The sequence below is a fragment of the Rhinoderma darwinii genome, chromosome 7 (assembly GCF_050947455.1).
Source record: "Rhinoderma darwinii isolate aRhiDar2 chromosome 7, aRhiDar2.hap1, whole genome shotgun sequence".
NCBI classification, from domain to species: Eukaryota; Metazoa; Chordata; class Amphibia; order Anura; family Rhinodermatidae; genus Rhinoderma; species Rhinoderma darwinii.
In genome coordinates this window covers 8,432,094-8,444,467 of record NC_134693.1, presented here as the reverse complement: position 1 = coordinate 8,444,467, position 12,374 = coordinate 8,432,094, and the positions used below count along the sequence as shown (strand labels likewise).

Here is a 12,374-nt window from a genome sequence, read left to right as displayed (position 1 = left end):
GTCATTTTTCATATTATGAATTTTAAGAGGCGAATGAGAAGTACCTGGTGCCAGAAAACTTTGGGTTCTTATGTCAACCCCCATCTAACGGACTTATAGAACAGTTACACTAATAAAAGAGGAAAAAAAGGGATTTTGGGCATTTTCTTAGCATTTCTATGTTTATATGACGACTTTCTAGACCTTTGTATTAATAACATTTCTTTCCTTTTACCAGTGAAGAAGTCATGGTGAGCGTGATCTGGATATTCTTCTAGTAGGAAGGCGCGCTCTTCCCCAGGTATCCATTTTGCTTCTTTCTACTATAACTGCAAATTGCACAGATACAATATTGCTTTTTACTCATGTTTATTGATATTGACTTCCCGAGCCTGCGATGGGATGTGGCGTACATATGTGCGCACTTAGGGACGGCGCAGGCAGTTTTAGCGCATTCACACTGAGTCAAATGTAGGGGAAGATGCGACGGCACTGATGTTTTAATGCAAGTGTCCTGGGATTTCCGCGTCTGTGCCCGTCTGCATCTAAGTAATAACACTGTCATAAAAAATAGAGAAAAATAATTAACTTTTATGTTGATGCCACCAGCGTTCTCTGCATGACCAGCTATTAGACAGTGCTGGGGACGTGACTGTCACTTCTTCAGAAATCGTATTTACACAAGAACCGAGAAAGAGCGTTACCGACCTCTAGGGCAGTGGTCTCCAGTCTGTGTTTCTCCAGCCTCTGGCTGCCAGTGCATGCTGGGAGTTGTAGTTTTGCAACAACTTCAAAGAGCAAGTTAAAGAGTGAGGAAAGCTAAGATCAATCTGTCTCTTTTAGTGTAAAATCCAATATAGTGGATCTGAGGCAGAGCTCAAAGCTCCCAGTTATTTAAATATTGCGCCCAGAGGCGTAACAATATGCAGAATTTACAATTATGGTTGTAATCCCCCCATATAATACTTACAGGGGTCCAGGAAGCTGAGATATGGTGAGATGTTTGATTTGCCCCATTACTACGTTATCCTCTGGTCTTCCGCATGACCATCTTTAAAAGAATTAGTGCCATTTTACACGGGCCAATGTTGGGGCAAACGCTCGTTCATCGGCTGATTGCACCATTTATGCAGCACGAATATTATCGTTGTCGGCAGCGCATCTTGGTGTGTAAACAGGGAGACGCGCTGCCGACATGATAATAACGTATGGAGACGAGTGATTGTAGTAACGTATAAAAGAGTATCCGGCACACCAATTTTGAAACAAAGGTATTTTTATTTTGTTTTTGTTTTTGATGCCAGTGGCAGAGTGCGACGTTTCGGTCTAAGTGACCTTCATCAGGCACTGAGCCGTGCTGGGAAACTGCATAGACAAGCGCTAGTGGTGCTGATAGCGGCTGGCCGCTGTGTCATGGCGCTCTTCTATGCAGTTTTCCAGCGCCATGACACAGCGGCCAGCCGCTATCAGCACCACTAGCGCTGGTCTATGCAGTTTTCCAGCACGGCCTCTCCTCATGTTCTCCTCAATGTTCCTTGCTCATGTCCTGTTCAATTGAATGCAGACACCGTATGACAGGGGATATTTTATCTTGCATGTATATATGGCGGCAGGCACCACTTGTTAATATGGCGCCTGCTATATACTAAACTGACTCAGATCAGATTGTACTGCTCTTTCCGACAAGCTGGCATTAGAATTAAGAATCACTGTCATAAAACTATACAGATGTTGTCCATCAGAGAATGCAGAAATATCGCTATGAGAATAACCACAAGCCGAAAAAGTGTAAAATATTGTCCTGCAGTCGCGTTTCAGCATCAGAATATCTCCGTCCGTGTCATTATTTACTATGGCAGAAAGTGATGGAGCGCAGCTGACAATAAACACCAAGGAGGAGCGATAAAATCCATAGGTTTATTGAAGAGCATTAAAATCCCGGGGAGTCAAAGTATAGAAAGCAGCAGAAGAATCACAATGGAAATCAGATTTTACTTCCCAAACATATTCTGTATCTTAAAAAATATTGGCGGCCCCCGTAGCGGCTGTAAATGTAATGATGGCGTGAGATCAGTAGATCGGGTGACCTTCAATAGTGTTTGTTTCTATAAGCCCGTCCGGAAAGTGTGTACGTACCATAGAGGCAGCCCATTCAACTGCCATGGGGCCCTTAGAGAGGGGGCCCAGCCGCTGCTGACCCCATTACCGTTGCCATTGGGTGACAAAAATTACGCAGAACTCTGGTGCAAGACGGTGGGGAATGGCCCAAGGGTCATGGAGGAGGAAAACAAAGATCAGGCCCTTCTGTTCTGAACTATAGAAACCCAAGGTTGGGTCAATAGCAACTGAATTGTTGCAACCGTAATATGGACCTTACAAGGTTTTTTTTTTGGCTCCGAATCCTTTGGACAGAACATCACGCACCTGCCACTCAGCAGAGTTAAAGATCCACGGTGCTCCAGGCACAGCGCCATACACATGAGTGAGGCGGTGACTGGTACTGCAGCTCAGTCCCATTCAAAGGCAACTGTGTCGGTGTAAAACAATAAAAGGGACGCAGCAAACCCCTAACAATCAATCATTGATGGTCTATACCAAGCAAAGGCCAGCAAAGCTTAAACCCCTTTAACATGGGATCATATTATAGCAGCAACATTTTAGTATCTGTGTTATGGCCTCATCACTTGGACCTCCGGGGTTCTACTGAATCAAACTATAATGTGCTATGGTGATCGAAGATGAGGTCAGTAGAACCTCCAGGGGTCTGGGGGTTGCATGTGTAACACAGATCCTAAAATTGGGCCATATTATGGCAATGTGATACTTGGCTTCGATTTGATGCTCCACGTAGAGAAGAACCAACCCTAGAGGAAAGAAATATATTGAATTCTTGTTGGTTCATACTTTATGGGTTTTTGTTTTTGCTCGGTTCTGAATCAGAGGGGAAACAAAGTTCTAAAGTTTACCCTTTCCCTTCAACGACATCCTCTCCCTTCTCTTAGTTGAACTTGATGGACATGCGTCTAATTTCAAGTGTATTAACTGCGTAAGTTTATGTAAAAGAAGCAAACAACAAGCTAAAAAAAAAAAAAAAAAAAGCCAAATGCCCATCCGGCCTATAGTGCGAGATAAGGAATTATTTCCCTGCATCAACAGATGGTAAACTTCTACATATGCCGGATACTGAGGGGTCCTAGGGTCTGGAGCTTAGAAACCCAACCCCAGGGGATACAAATGACCAACTATGTGGATGTTTTTATGACTTTCAGTGGTAAATATAAAAACTCTACATACGACTTTCTTTATTTTCTGAGAGAGAACACGCTTTACTTGTCAAATCCGATGTGTAAGAGAACAGAATGCACGTTCAGGGATTAGTTCTGACTGAGAAAAATTGCTGAGAAGTTGAATTTTTCTTTTTATTTCATCTTTGGACAATGTTTGTCCCTGTGCGCCGCGCTCACCACCAACTTCATAAAATGCTGTTTTTGTTTTGATTTGTTCAATAAATGCAGCACGGAGCCGAGCGCTACTTTTCTTATTAAATCTCACAGATGTTCCTTAAGCTACTGTGTGCAGCAAAGGCAATTCCCTCAAACCTCTGCTCAGCTTTAAGGGATTGAAAGCTTTACAATGTTGTGTCGTGAGAGGTTTACAAGACCAAAAAGAGGCACAAATAAAATAAACTGGCAAAGTGATTGTAAGAGAAACGGCAACACAATGTGGATGTTAAGTTATTATTAATATTAACAATAATTGTGCAGTAATTGTACCTAAATAAAATGGTAAATACAGTTCTAAAGTAGTAGGAGTTGTTATATTCTACAAATCCTGAGAGGAGCTTTATCTATGCTCAATATCATACACACTAAGTAATGTACAAAGCAATAATTACTACAATGCTGCCCCCTATGTACAAGTTATAACTACTATATTTACTGCCCCTATATACAAGAATAACCACTATAATACTGCTCCTATATACAAGAATGTAACAACTATAATACTGCCTCCTATATACAAGAATATAACTACTATAATACTGCCCCCTATATACAAGAATATAAGTACTATAATACTGCTCCTATACACAAGAATATAACTACTATAATACTGGCTCCTATATACAAGAATATAACTACTATAATATTGCCCCTATATACAAAAATATAACTACTATAATACTGCTCCTATATACAAGAATATAACTACTATAATACTGACCCCTATATACAAGAATATAACTACTATAATACTGCTCCTATATACAAGAATATAACTACTATAATACTGCTCCTATATACAAGAATATAACTACTATAATACTGCTCCTATATACAAGAATATAACTACTATAATACTGCCTCTATATACAAGAATATAACTACTATAATACTGCTCCTATATACAAGAATATAACTACTATAATACTGCCCCTATATACAAGAATATAACTACTATATGGGCATGACCACACGTGGCGGATTTCCTCCGCAACTGTCCGCATCAATGCCGCACAGAATCTGCGTTGCATATTCTGCTGCGGATCTGCACAAAATGTGCAGTAAATTGATGCGGACTAGCTGCTGCGGACTGCGGGAAAAGTGCTTCCCTTCTCCCTATCAGTGCAGGATAGAGAGAAGGGACAGCACTTTCCCTAGGGAAAGTAAAAGAATTTCATACTTACCGGGCGTTGTCTTGGTGACGCGTCCCTCTTTCGGCATCCAGCCCGACCTCCCTGGATGACGCGCCAGTCCATGTGACCGCTGCAGCCTGTGCTTGGCCTGTGATTGGCTGCAGCCGTCACTTAGACTGAAACGTCATCCTGGGAGGCCGGACTGGAGACAGACGCAGGGAGTTCTCGGTAAGTATGAACTTATATGTTTTTTACAGATACATGTATATTGAGATCGGTAGTCACTGTCCCGGGTGCAGAAACAGTTACTGCCGATCGCTTAACTCTTTCAGCACCCTGGACAGTGACTATTTACAGACGTCTCCTAGCAACGCTCCCGTCATTACGGGAGCCCCATTGACTTCCTCAGTCTGGCTGTAGACCTAGAAATACATAGGTCCAGCCAGAATGAAGAAATGTCATGGTAGTAAAAACAATACGCTCCGCAGCACACATAAGATCTGCGGACTTCATTGCGGAATTTTGACTCTCCATTGAAGTCAATGGAGAAATTCCGCCATGAGTCCGCCACTGCTCCGCAACAGACAGAGCATGCTGCGGACACCAAATTCCGCTCCGCAGCCTATGCTCCGCAGCGGAATTTTACGCCTTGTCTAAACGAACACTGCTAAATTAAAGTGTAAGTCAATGGACAAACGGCACCGCTGCGGATTAACGCTGCGGAGTGTCCGCAGCGGAATTTAAGTGAAATTCCGCCACGTGTGAACCCGCCCTAATACTGCCTCCTATATACAAGAATATAACTACTATAATACTGCCCCTATATACAAGAATATAACTACTATAATACTGCCCCCTATATACAAGAATATAAGTACTATAATACTGCTGATATATACAAGAATATAACTACTATAATACTGCCCCCTATATACAAGAATATAAGTACTATAATACTGCTGATATATACAAGAATATAACTACTATAATACTGCTCCTATACACAAGAATATAACTACTATAATACTGGCTCCTATATACAAGAATATAACTACTATAATATTGCCCCTATATACAAAAATATTACTACTATAATACTGCTCCTATATACAAGAATATACTACTATAATACTGCTCCCTATATACAAGAATATCACTACTATAATACTGCCTCTATATACAAGAATATAACTACTATAATACTGCTCATATATACAAGTATATAACTACTATAATACTGCCCCTATGTACAAGAATATAACTACTATAATACTGCCCCTATATACAAGAATATAACTACTATAATACTGCCCCTATATACAAGAATATAACTACTATAATACTGCCCATATATACAAGAATATAACTACTGTAATACTGCTCCTATATCCAAGAATATAACTACTATAATACTGCCCCTATATACAAGATTATAACTACTGTAATACTGCCCCCTATATACAAGAGTATAACTACTATAATACTGCCCCTATGTACAAGAATATAACTACTGTAATACTGCCCCCTATATACAAGAATATAACTACTATAATACTGCCCCCTATATACAAGAATATAACGACTATAATACTGCCCCTATATACAAGAATATAACTACTATAATACTGCCCCCTATATACAAGAATATAACTACTATAATACTGCCCCTATATACAAGAATATAACTACTATAATACTGCCCCCTATATACAAGAATATAACTACTATAATACTGGCCCTATATACAAGAATATAACTACTATAATACTGCCCCCTATATACAAGAATATAACTACTATAATACTGCCCCCTATATACAAGAATATAGCTATTATAATACTGTCCCCTATATACAAGAATATAACTACTATAATACTGCCCCCTATATACAAGAATATAACTACTATAATACTGGCCCTATATACAAGAATATAACTACTATAATACTGCCTCCTATATACAAGAATATAACTAGTATAATACTGCACCCATATACAAAAATATAACTACTATAATACTGCCCCTATACAAGAATATAACTACTATAATACTGCTCCCTATGTACAGGTTTTATAGATCTGTCTCTGTGGCAATCATTCGGGCGACCAATGTAAGATTAACAATGATTGTATTAAACTTATGAATGTGATTAAGACTATTAATAACAACCATTTTATATGTGCGGCTCCTTGAGTGTAAATTATATTAGCAATTAGGACCTAAAGCTAATCTCATGCATATGCATAAAATAATTACAGTATGAAAACAATATATCAACAAAATGTGATAATCAGACCTGTTCTGTAGGCAGCAGCCATGAGGTAATAGATGCCGATTATTCATTAATCATTCATTATGCAGAATGTAATTGGATTTGGAACATTTGTTATGGACATATTAGAGAAGTCAAGGTAGATTATCTGTACAAGTAATTATTAAATTCTACTTTATAAATAGATTTAGGATTGATTGATGCAGACGCAAAAAAAACAAAGTTTTCTTATTTTATAATAAACATATAATTCAGTAAATTATTCTTCTATTCAGGCTGATGGAAAATAGCAAATAGTGATTCATTACATAAATGTATTGGACGACTACGAAGGGAACGGAAGGTACTAAACTGATCACTCAATGTGTAGTGGGTATAGACAATGTATAACTTATACCGGCTGTACATATATAATTATATACAGGAGATGCCCAGGTTATACCAGCATGCTCCATATCACTATATACAGGAAGATGTATAACTTATACCAGCTGTACATATATAATTATATACAGAAGATGCCCAGGTTATACCAGCATGCTCCATATCACTATATACAGGAGATGTATAATTTATACCAGTTGCACATATATAATTATATACAGGAGATACCCAGGTTATACCAGCATGCTCCATATCACTATATACAAGAAGGTGTATAACTTATACCAGCTGTACATATATAATTATATACAGAAGATACCCAGGTTATACCAGCATGCTCCATATCACTATATACAAGAAGATGTATAACATATACCAGCTGTACATATATAATTATATACAGAAGATACCCAGGTTATACCAGCATGCTCCATATCACTATATACAAGAAGATGTATAACTTATACCAGCTGTACATATATAATTATATACAGAAGATACCCTGGTTATATCAGCATGCTCCATATCACTATATACAAGAAGATGTATAACTTATACCAGCTGTACATATATAATTATATACAGAAGATACCCAGGTTATACCAGCGTGCTCCATATCACTATATACAAGAAGATGGGTAACGTATACCAGCCGTACATATATAATTATATACAGAAGATACCCAGGTTACACCAGCATGCTCCATATCACTATATACAGGAAGATGTATAACTTATACCAGCTGTACATATATAATTATATACAGGAGATACCCAGGTTATACCAGCATGCTCCATATCACTATATACAAGAAGATGTATAACATATACCAGCTGTACATATATAATTATATACAGAAGATACCCAGGTTACACCAGCATGCTCCATATCACTATATACAGGAAGATGTATAACTTATACCAGCTGTACATATATAATTATATACAGGAGATACCCAGGTTATACCAGCATGCTCCATATCACTATATACAAGAAGATGTATAACATATACCAGCTGTACATATATAATTATATACAGAAGATACCCTGGTTATATCAGCATGCTCCATATCACTATATACAAGAAGATATATAACTTATACCAGCTGTACATATATAATTATATACAGAAGATACCCAGGTTATACCAGCATGCTCCATATCACTATATACAAGAAGATGTATAATTTATACCAGCTGTACATATATAATTATATACAGATGATACCCAGGTTATCCCAGCATGCTCCATATCACTATATACAAGAAGATGTGTAATTTATACCAGCTGTACATATATAATTATATACAGATGATACCCAGGTTATACCAGCATGCTCCATATCACTATATACAAGAAGATGTATAACTTATACCAGCTGTACATATATAATTATATACAGGAGATACCCAGGTTACACCAGCATGCTCCATATCACTATATACAGGAAGATGTATAACTTATACCAGCTGTACATATATAATTATATACAGGAGATACCCAGGTTATACCAGCATGCTCCATATCACTATATACAAGAAGATGTATAACATATACCAGCTGTACATATATAATTATATACAGAAGATACCCTGGTTATATCAGCATGCTCCATATCACTATATACAAGAAGATGTATAACTTATACCAGCTGTACATATATAATTATATACAGAAGATACCCAGGTTATACCAGCGTGCTCCATATCACTATATACAAGAAGATGTATAACTTATACCAGCTGTACATATATAATTATATACAGAAGATACCCAGGTTATACCAGCATGCTCCATATCACTATATACAAGAAGATGTATAACTTATACCAGCTGTACATATATAATTATATACAGAAGATACCCAGGTTATACCAGCATGCTCCATATCACTATATACAAGAAGATGTATAACTTATACCAGCTGTACATATATAATTATATACAGAAGATACCCAGGTTATACCAGCATGCTCCATATCACTATATACAAGAAGATGTATAACTTATACCAGCTGTACATATATAATTATATACAGAAGATACCCAGGTTATACCAGCATGCTCCATATCACTATATACAAGAAGATGTATAACTTACACCAGCTGCACATATATAATTATATACAGAAGATACCCAGGTTATACCAGCATGTTCCATATCACTATATACAAGAAGATGTATAACTTATACCAGCTGTACCTATATAATTATATACAGAAGATACCCAGGTTATACCAGCATGCTCCATATCACTATATACAAGAAGATATATAACTTATACCAGCTGTACATATATAATTATATACAGAAGATACCCAGGCTATACCAGCATGCTCCATATCACTATATACAAGAAGATGTATAACTTATACCAGCTGTACATATATAATTATATACAGAAGATACCCAGGTTATACCAGCATGCTCCATATCACTATATACAAGAAGATGTATAACTTATACCAGCTGTACATATATAATTATATACAGAAGATACCCAGGTTATACCAGCATGCTCCATATCACTATATACAAGAAGATGTATAACTTATACCAGCTGTACATATATAATTATATACAGAAGATACCCAGGTTATACCAGCATGCTCCATATCACTATATACAAGAAGATGTATAACTTACACCAGCTGCACATATAGAATTATATACAGAAGATACCCAGGTTATACCAGCATGTTCCATATCACTATATACAAGAAGATGTATAACTTATACCAGCTGTACCTATATAATTATATACAGAAGATACCCAGGTTATACCAGCATGTTTCATATCTTTATATACAAGAAGATATATAACTTATACCAGCTGTACATATATAATTATATACAGAAGATACCCAGGTTATACCAGCATGCTCCATATCACTATATACAAGAAGATGTATAATTTATACCAGCTGTACATATATAATTATATACAGATGAAACCCAGGTTATACCAGCATGCTCCATATCACTATATACAAGAAGATGTGTAATTTATACCAGCTGTACATATATAATTATATACAGAAGATACCCAGGTTATACCAGCATGCTCCATATCACTATATACAAGAAGATGTATAACTTATACCAGCTGTACATATATAATTATATACAGATGATACCCAGGTTATACCAGCATGCTCCATATCACTATATACAAGAAGATGTATAATTTATACCAGCTGTACATATATAATTATATACAGGAGATACCCAGGTTATACCAGCATGCTCCATATTACTATATACAAGAAGATGTATAACTTATACCAACTGTACATATATAATTATATACAGAAGATACCCAGGTTATACCAGCATGCTCCATATCACTATATACAAGAAGATGTATAACTTATACCAGCTGTACATATATAATTATATACAGAAGATACCCAGATTATACCAGCATGCTCCATATCACTATATACAGGAAGATGTATAACTTATACCAGCTGTACATATATAATTATACACAGAAGATACCCAGGTTATACCAGCATGCTCCATGTCACTATATACAAGAAGATGTATAACTTATACCAGCTGTACATATATAATTATATACAGAAGATACCCGGGTTATACCAGCATGTTCCATATCACTATATACAAGAAGATGTATAACTTATACCAGCTGTACATATATAATTATATACAGAAGATTCCCAGGTTATACCAGCATGCTCCATATCACTATATACAGGGAGATGTATAACTTATACCAGCTGTACATATATAATTCTATACAGAAGATGCCCAGGTTATACCAGCGTGCTCCATATCACTATATACAAGAAGATGTATAACTTATACCAGCTGTACATATATAATTATATACAGAAGATACCCAGGTTATACCAGCATGTTCCATATCACTATATACAAGAAGATATATAACTTATACCAGCTGTACATATATAATTATATACAGAAGATACCCAGGTTATACCAGCATGCTCCATATCACTATATACAAGTAGATGTATAACTTATACCAGCTGTACATATATAATTATATACAGAAGATACCCAGATTATACCAGCATGCTCCATATCACTATATACAGGAAGATGTATAACTTATACCAGCTGTAAATATATAATTATACACAGAAGATACCCAGGTTATACCAGCATGCTCCATATCACTATATACAGGAAGATGTATAACTTATACCAGCTGTACATATATAATTATACACAGAAGATACCCGGGTTATACCAGCATGTTCCATATCACTATATACAAGAAGATGTATAACTTATACCAGCTGTACATATATAATTATATACAGAAGATACCCAGGTTATATCAGCATGCTCCATATCACTGTATACAAGAAGATGTATAACTTATACCAGCTGTACATATATAATTCTATACAGAAGATACCCAGGTTATACCAGCATGCTCCATATCACTATATACAAGAAGATGTATAACTTATACCAGCTGTACATATATACTTATATACAGAAGATACTCTGGTTATACCAGCATGCTCCATATCACTGTATACAAGAAGATGTATAACTTATACCAGCTGTACATATATAATTATATACAGAAGATACCCAGGCTTTACCAGCATGCTCCATATCACTATATACAAGAAGATGTATAACTTATACCAGCTGTACATATATAATTATATACAGAAGATGCCCAGGTTATACCAGCATGCTCCATATCACTATATACAAGAAGATGTATAACTTATACCAGCTGTACATATATAATTATATACAGAAGATACCCAGGTTATACCAGCATGCTCCATATCACTATATACAAGAAGATGTATGACTTATACCAGCTGTACATATATAATTATATACAGAAGATACCCAGGTTATACCAGCATGCTCCATATCACTATATACACAAGAAGATGTATAACTTATACCAGCTGTACATATATTATTATACACAGAAGATACCCAGGTTATACCAGCATGCTCCATATCACTATATACAAGAAGATATATAACTTATACCAGCTGTACATATATAATTATATACAGAAGATACCCAGGCTATACCAGCATGCTCCATATCACTATATACAAGAAGATATATAA

General features: G+C 36.4%; 1 protein-coding gene across 5 annotated transcripts in view; it reads left to right on the top strand.

Annotated features, from left to right (window-relative positions):
• The window catches only part of DAB1 (DAB adaptor protein 1), a 721,439-nt gene that overhangs the window by 349,228 nt on the left and 359,837 nt on the right, over positions 1-12,374 (top strand). For all 5 annotated transcript variants that reach the window (XM_075832689.1, XM_075832692.1, XM_075832691.1 and 2 more), the window contains exon 3: positions 218-280. The gene's annotated coding sequence lies outside the window, so the exon portion shown is untranslated. The remainder of the gene's footprint in view (positions 1-217; positions 281-12,374) is intronic.